This window comes from Monopterus albus, unplaced genomic scaffold (assembly GCF_001952655.1).
Source record: "Monopterus albus unplaced genomic scaffold, M_albus_1.0 scaffold320.1, whole genome shotgun sequence".
NCBI lineage: Eukaryota > Metazoa > Chordata > Actinopteri > Synbranchiformes > Synbranchidae > Monopterus > Monopterus albus.
In genome coordinates this window covers 780,296-788,238 of record NW_018128200.1, presented here as the reverse complement: position 1 = coordinate 788,238, position 7,943 = coordinate 780,296, and the positions used below count along the sequence as shown (strand labels likewise).

Here is a 7,943-nt window from a genome sequence, read left to right as displayed (position 1 = left end):
GTATTTATATTGTATTTTTAAGTTAATGTCACTTGTTTACACTTTTTATTTTGGGAGTATTAATAGGTACTTTATGTAAGCTATTTATATTGTATTTCATATGTTCAGTTCATTTTTTGTATTTGTTTCTTTAATTCTTTCTAAGTATTTTGAATGTGCAATTGCTTTATTTAAATAAAAGAATGTCCAAGACAAAGCTATTATCTTTCTTATGAGTATATACACTAGCAGTGGAATTTACTGCGATGCAACGGGGCGCCACCTGAAATCTTGCCTAGGGCGCCCAATTGGTTAGGGCCGGGCCTGAAAGCAGTCAGCTGATTCAATCTGAATGAAGCAGAAGTGGTTCGAACGTCATCAGTCACGTGGTTTTTTCTGATTTGAAGCAAGCTCCGGCACAGTGCTTCAGAAAAATAGCCTTCCGAGTTTGAAGCCAGCTTCGGAGCCTCGGTATCAGAGGGAACATCACTAGCATTCTGGATTGATACCTGCTTTTCCCCCAGTTCCTCGCTACACCTCTTCTGTTCCTCCTCACCACCGCAACCACAGATTACCATCCCCGGACCATATGCCTCGTTGCCCTTCCAGTCTCCACTAGTCAGGTCGATGCACAGTCCTTCAAGCTGTCTCCAATCACAATCATCCTCTACTCCATCTCCTCGGCTTGTTTCCATCTCCACCGACCAGCCAGTGAGTGACCTTTTCTTTCTGTTCTGAAGCTCGGCCTTCTCTGTAAACCCACTAGTGACTTTCCCCGTGCTGATCGACACCTGGTTTTCATAGACTTTACCCTCAGTATTCTTGTCCTGTTTTCACTGCATTTGTAAATATTTGTACAGCACATATTAAATCTGCTTGCATCGAAGTCAGCCCTTTCGGTCCGTTCTTTTCCGCTCACTCACCTTCCCGTGTGTGAGCGCTCCCTAACAAATTGATTAGACAGATATCGGCCTCAAAAACTTAGTTTTTTAAGCAGGCTTTTGAGACCCAACCTATTTTACTGTTTAAATTTTAGTCGTGGTTAGTATTTGTGTTTGCACCTACCTGTTTTTTGCTACTGTTATTGCTTTGTGTGTTTTTACTGCACAGCACTCTGGTGCTCTTGGAGCTTGAGAGCGCTATAGAAATAAAGTTTATTATAATTATATTTATGTCAGTAATCGTCTAGTGTATTTGTTTGAGTCTTACTCTCAGTAAGTGCAATGATTGTGAGTCATACATCAAGGAAGAGTTTCCTGTTACTCACACATGCACACAGGCTGTCTGAAGTCCAAAAAAGCATTTTGGTTACAGCAGATTGTTTTGGGGGTTGCTTTAAAAATGTGTGTTTTTTTTTTTTCAACCAGATACCACCTAGATTAATTCTGTCTATTGTGACACATTGAATACCAACATAATGAAAGTTTAAAGGCCATAGTCACAGAACATTATACAGTACTCACAGTGAGTGGAGAATCTTGTTACACTCATCATCATCATATCATTATACTCCCTGTTTCCTGGTCATTGGACATGGCCTCATCAAACTATAGGAAATTTTATTACAATAACTGTCAGATTTTGATTTCCTTTGATTGTTTTGAACCCCACCAGATCACATTAACAGTGGACTTTCATGACTCAGGAGCTACATGAGAAAACAGACCAGATTCTATGGGGATTGTATAGTTCAGTTCCATGCTTTTATGGAATGTATTGCTATGGGAATGAAGTCAGATGTGAATATTTGGATGATGATGATTTCTTGTCTTTTGGCAGCTGTCTGCTTACTTGATTAGGTCTGCTGTCTCACCACAGGCCTCCTCTGGTCTGTTACGGTTCCTGCTACATCATTTTATTTGTCCCAATAAGCCCATTAACAGACATCAGAGCAGGCATCTGGACTGCTGCTACCCTTATTACTGCTTCTTATTCATGCATGAACAATGCATCCATCTGCGTAGTACAATATGGAAAACATGCATAATACATTTAGAAATGTTAGAGGGAAAGAAATATTCTACAGTAATACTTAGTTGTATTGGAAATGACAAGATTAAAAGCATACAGTCATGCTACCATTACCATGTTAGCTCACAATAACAGAGACGAATTTTGGATTAGAAAACGGTGGACAGGGTGACCGGGCACAAACTCACAGAGGGGTGGCACATTTGAAATACATGTAAAAGTAAACCAAACCTCTAGTTCTGTGAAATAATAAACCATACATTATTAAGAATCAAATTCTTTATTTTGTGTAAAAAAAGAGAACCATATAGTGCTTTCTTTAGCTAACTTTGGCTGCACTGGCTCCTTATTTACTTCTGAATGGGGACATCACTGCTGCACAGTAGTTCCCCTCCATTGAGTCAAATCGTGCCAGGTACTCCACAACAACATAATCAGAGAAATTAATGCAAATATCATGCTGCATACATGATATAAAATAAAACTAATTTGACCAATATCAATTATAATGCACCAGGAAAATGTTAGCTGTGTTTCATGCAACAATTAGTTTTCAATTTTCCCTCATTTGTACTGACAAACATTCCATTTTGACTCTGGCAGGGGTGGCCAATCAGACTCTGGGGGTGGCTAATGCCACCCCTCACCACGCCTCGCCACCCCCTGGCCCTGCCCGTGCATAATAACTGTGTGCTGCTGTTTAGCAGGTAAAATGTCTACCATGTTTACAGATTGATTTACCTAACATTTTCTAACCTTTACTCACTAGCTAATTTAAAACAAATAAAACTTGACCTGAATCTTATAAGATATCACTGAAGTGATTACAATTCATTCTGACGGGAATATTTGTAGGAAATTTCATGGCAGTCCATCTGTTTAGTGAAAGCTATAAATGGTAGCGCTAGAGCAGAAGTTACAAAGGGACTAAAGTTATTAGGATTACTCACTGAGGACTTGTGAATGTTGAGCCATCCAACAGTTGCTAAGATATTTCAGCCTGGAACTTATAGCACCATATTGTTTGGCTACAGTTTTTTGGTAGCTGATAAACTTAGTTTAGCTTTTTTAAATGTGCATGCCATGGTTTATAATGTTTAGAGACTCACAAGGACATACTGAAATGAAGAATGAGAATGAGATATCTCCACTTTCATTTTGCTGATTGATATTAGGTGGCGAGGTAAAATTCATGACCATGGTCTCTCCTTGTGTTTCAGGTCTGTCTCTAGACCACCAGACAGTTTCTGCAGTGTCTCGCATTCGTCTGTCAGAGAGGGAGGAGGAGAGTCTGTCCTGTTACCTCAGGGCCTGTGATGCTGCTCTGTCCTTCCTGCAGAAGCTTGATAAGGTGAGTTATGTAAACGAACAATCCGCATATGTGTATATGTTTGTTTATGTAGTGTCATTAACACTGAAAATAAAATGGATCTGTTGATTCTCTTTTGGCTTTGTCTGGCTGAGTGTTTGTGTCTATCACAGTCCACATCCTTTTTCAATCATTTTGATTAAGTTTAAAATCCTGTCCAGACCCAGTGGTTAAGAAGAAGCTTTTATTTTATTGTAACAGACCCAACGAAATTTTGTTTGGAGCCGAGGGCCCCAGGCCACTGCGTGCATATACGCCACCATCACAGGCAACTTGGGGGGGTTCAGTGTCTTGCCCAAGGACACTTTGACATGTGGACTGCAGGCACCAAGATTCGATCTGTCAACCTACCGGCTGGGAAACAACTGCTCTACCCACCAAACAACTGCTCTACCCACCGCACCACTGTCGCCCCTACTAAACTACTATTCTCCCTCACCTTCCCTTATAGTGTTAATCCTGTCTGAATGGGATGTAGGATTTTACACACAAAACATATGACCAGGTTATAAAATATGCTGCATTGTTATAGATTAAATGACAAAGGATATAGTTATAATTAGCTCCATCTCAGATGGCTTCAATTATATTGATACAGTAATATAATAATAAGACCAATTCTGATTTGACTTCTCTGTATTTCTTTTTTGTATTGTTCTCTTTGAGACTATTACGCTGCTGCTCTAGTGACAATATACTGGAGTAACAGTCAGAAGATAGAGGCAAAGGCATTTAAGGCTCTCAGTCATTAATTTACTTAATGTTTACCTAAAATTTTAATACACTGAACCTAGATTTTGTTGTGTGTATATTTTCAGATAGTGACGACACCTCACAGCAAGACTGCCAAAGGCAGTCTGCCCCCTCCACCTGTGGACATTGAGCTGGGCTACTTTCTACAGGCTGTTCTACAGAGTGCTTTTGTCTGCAGGGGGTGAGTATGCCAACCCTACACCCTGCACACACAACACATACACCATCACTTCTGTTAAAAACGCTTTTTAAAATTAGAGTTGAAAGCTGTCAGTCAGCAAAAATACTCACTTATTAACCTCAAACCCAATAACACACACTTTATTATTAAAGCAAAACAGTACAACAGTATAAAAGTAAAACAGTAAAAGATTGCATCTCTTTAAGTTGATTAGTTTTTATTGGCCTTATCTAATGTTTAGTGGCTACTGATTAATCCCTATGTGTGATGGCGGGAAATGTGGGCTTTGGTCTTGTTTTGAAAAGTGAGGAGAACAAATGAAGGTGACCTCAGTGCAGCAGAGACACATTTTAATTTGTGACCAGCAGGTGTTAGTGTTGCTCTTAGACTTTGACAAGCAAAGTAGTGTGTAAACAAGTGTTGAACTGTGACATACATTTGCCAGTTTAATGGGAACTCAGTCTAATATGACAGTCTTGTAGTAAATCCTCCCACAATGAAGCATCTACTATAGAGCTCTAATCATTACAGAATGGCTCTTAATTGTTTATATACCAAGCTGTGATCCTGGATGTGTGAAGCAGAATGCACCAGAATATCAACTGTAAACAGTGTGATATTAACAGTGTTATCTGCTCTTTTATCCACAGTATCAAACATCCCTCTGTTTTGCCGTCTTTGTATTTATTACACCTTCACCAGCAATCACAGTGATATACAACTACTATGGGTTTATATGTTAGCCATTTTGTGCAGGGTGCTCACCAGCTGCTTAGGGTGCTCAGGGTGGTGGAATCACAAGGGTCTCAGAGCTTCAAGAAGGTGATGTGTCACACACACACAAATACAATTGCACAAAAGCAGCAGCTGTAGTTGCATCTACTGTACCAAACATTCATTATTCTATTGTGTCAGTGCACTGTATTCAGTGACTCTGATACTTTAATTCACAATCCATTTAGTATTTGAAAAATTAAGGCATAGATTAGTTTTTAGGTGTTTGGGTAAATGATCTGTATCTATAAAACGCTCTTCTATGTATGGAAACACATTCAAAATACACTATTAGCCCATTCACCCACTCATACACTAGTGATATCACCAGGGCAACTTTCATTTCATGTCTTGCCCAAGGACACTTTGACATGTATATTGGTCTACTAAGGATTGAAAATAATTCACTAAATAATGCATTGTGATTTGATCCCAGTCTGCAGCAAGGAAGTTAGCAGAGATGCTGCTGAGTTCAGTGAGCAAGGACAGCTACTGGCCCTCACTGGGCCCCCCACCCTCAGCCTGGCTCCACAGAGAGGGAGCTGCCTCCTCCAAAGATGCCATCTACCCTACTGTTAAAACAACACAGCATTACAGCACTGAATGGTTTGTATTGTTTCACTCACACTTTCAGCCTACTGTATTATACAGTATCTCTTATCTAGTCTGGCCTGTGGTCAGTGTGCTAAGTGAAACTACTTAACCTAAGCTCATCATTTAAGATGTTTAAGGCCTCCTATGATTGTGTTTTGTTACTCACCTGTATCATCTAACTACTGTGTACCAAGCAGTTATCTCTGCAAGTGTCAATTTTCATTGTCAGTTTTGCTTTCAGCCCATACTTCAACCAAATAACCACCCTATCACAAGCTATAGATGTTGGAACTTGGCTTCAAGCTTCTTTGTTCAAGTGGTTCTTGGATTATGTTGCACTAAAAACCATGAGTCACCATCAGAGGAGGTGTGAATTGGAGCCACTTCTGTACAAAGTCAAAGAACAGACTTTTTTTTATGGAAAGTAAATTGGTATTATGTAACAAACCCACCAGCAGGGTGCTCCTATAGGCTACTAGTTTACCACCGCACACTCAAAATATTTCACGCTCTTTCCTCCTTTTACCAGTGCGATGTAGAGCTCAACTTATTTGAATAAGAAGTAGAGATTTTTGGCAAACATCACTACCACATACCTGAAATGCAGCATGTCTATGAATATATATCATATAGGCATATATCAACAAGTCTGATTTTTCAAATGTTTGACTTTTCCTCTCCAACAAACATGATGACATAGCTAATTAAGTAGCCACTATTACAGGTCCTTTTTAGATTACAACACCTTCCCAGAAAGCAGCTGAGAAAACACGTATGATGGGATATCATATGAACTGAAAGTACATTTGACAATATGGTGTAAATAAACATAAGCACAGGAGACAATAAAAGACGGCTGACATTAGCTTAGATGCAGTTTAAGGTTTCGTATGACTAAAACTGTGTTGTCTGACAGCAAATCACATGGTTTCTTAAGCCCCACTGCTGTGTCTTCAGAGGCTGCACCTGTGGTTTAGCTGTGTCGTGTAGAAACCACATCTCAAAGGTCCAGTTTAGTTCTTCCTACAGAACTGCTTCAGCTCAGCCATATTCTTAAGGGCATCTGGTGTGAACAGCTCTCTTGAGGTCATTCTACAGCATCTCTATTGGGTAGTCTGAGCCCAGTCTGAGCTCTGACGGGGCCACTCCAAAAGGAGGAGTTTGTCTCCAAAGCCATTGTGTAGTAGATTTACTTCGATGTTTAGAGTCATTGTCCTGCTGCATCACCCAGCTTGTTCTGAGCTTCACCTTGTGGACAGCCACCCTGATATTATCCTGTAGGATACCTGGATAAACTTGGGAATTCATTTTCTCCTCCACAATGGGCAGTGGTCCAGGTCCAGAGGTAGCAAAGCAGCCCCACATCATGATGCTCCCTCCACCATACTTCACTGCTGGGATGATGATTTCATGTTGGTACTCTTTTAACTCACGCTGTGTGTTCTACCTTCATTTCATCTGTCCACGGGACATTTTCCCAGTAGTGTTGAGGAGGGTCAACATGGTCTTTAGCAAACTTCAGGTGAGCTGCAATGTTATTTTTGGAGAGCAATGGCTTCTTCGGTGGTCTCCTGCCATGGATGCCATGCCTGTTCAATATTTACTGTATGGTTGACTCATGAACAAAGATGTTAACCAACTCCAATGAATCCATCTCTTCAGCTGTTACTCTAGGTTTCTTTTTTTTTTACCTCAACTCAGTATTCTGCATTGTGCCTTTGGAGTGATCTTGGCTGAGCACCCACTTCTATGAAAAGTAACCACAGACTTTTTATGGCACACACTCAAGTGTGAGGGACTGTTGCAGGACCTGATTACAGTACGGTACCGCACAGTGCTCCTCACAGGACTTTTGGTTTTTGGTTTGATGATAGCTGGATTTGTGTATGAAAGCAGAATAATTCATTACTAATAACAATTCATGATTACTTCAGCTGGCAGTTGTACTGTATGTCATAGACTAAACTGATAGCAAAAATATTGGTTAGTGCAGGTTTAAGTACAGTAGTTGAGTCAGAGTACTCTGTTACTTTTTACATTCTAAACAGGGGTTAAAATAGGATTTGTAATGGGTTGGTGTCTGATTTAGTAACGAGTCAGCTGTGTTTCAGTGGCTAGCGCAGTCTCCCAACCAGAGGGTTGGAGGTTCAAATCTTGGTACCTGCAGTCCACATGTCAAAGTGTCCTTGGGCAAGACACTGAACCCCCAAGTTGGCACCGCAGATGGCTGCCTCGGTTCTGTACCTTGTGTATGTAACATGCTTGGCCAAATAAAGGTGCTTAACCTTACAGTATCTACAGGATGTAGCAGCAATCTAGCCC

The 7,943-nt window shown here is 40.4% G+C and overlaps 1 long non-coding RNA gene across 1 annotated transcript; it reads left to right on the top strand.

Moving 5' to 3' along the window:
* The first annotated feature begins 373 nt into the window (after positions 1-373).
* On the top strand, positions 374-5,879 carry LOC109974105 (uncharacterized). Its single transcript, XR_002276924.1, has 5 exons — positions 374-690; positions 3,171-3,301; positions 4,138-4,253; positions 5,010-5,075; positions 5,464-5,879. It is a non-coding gene; the product is annotated as an uncharacterized LOC109974105 (long non-coding RNA).
* The last annotated feature ends 2,064 nt before the right edge of the window (positions 5,880-7,943 follow it).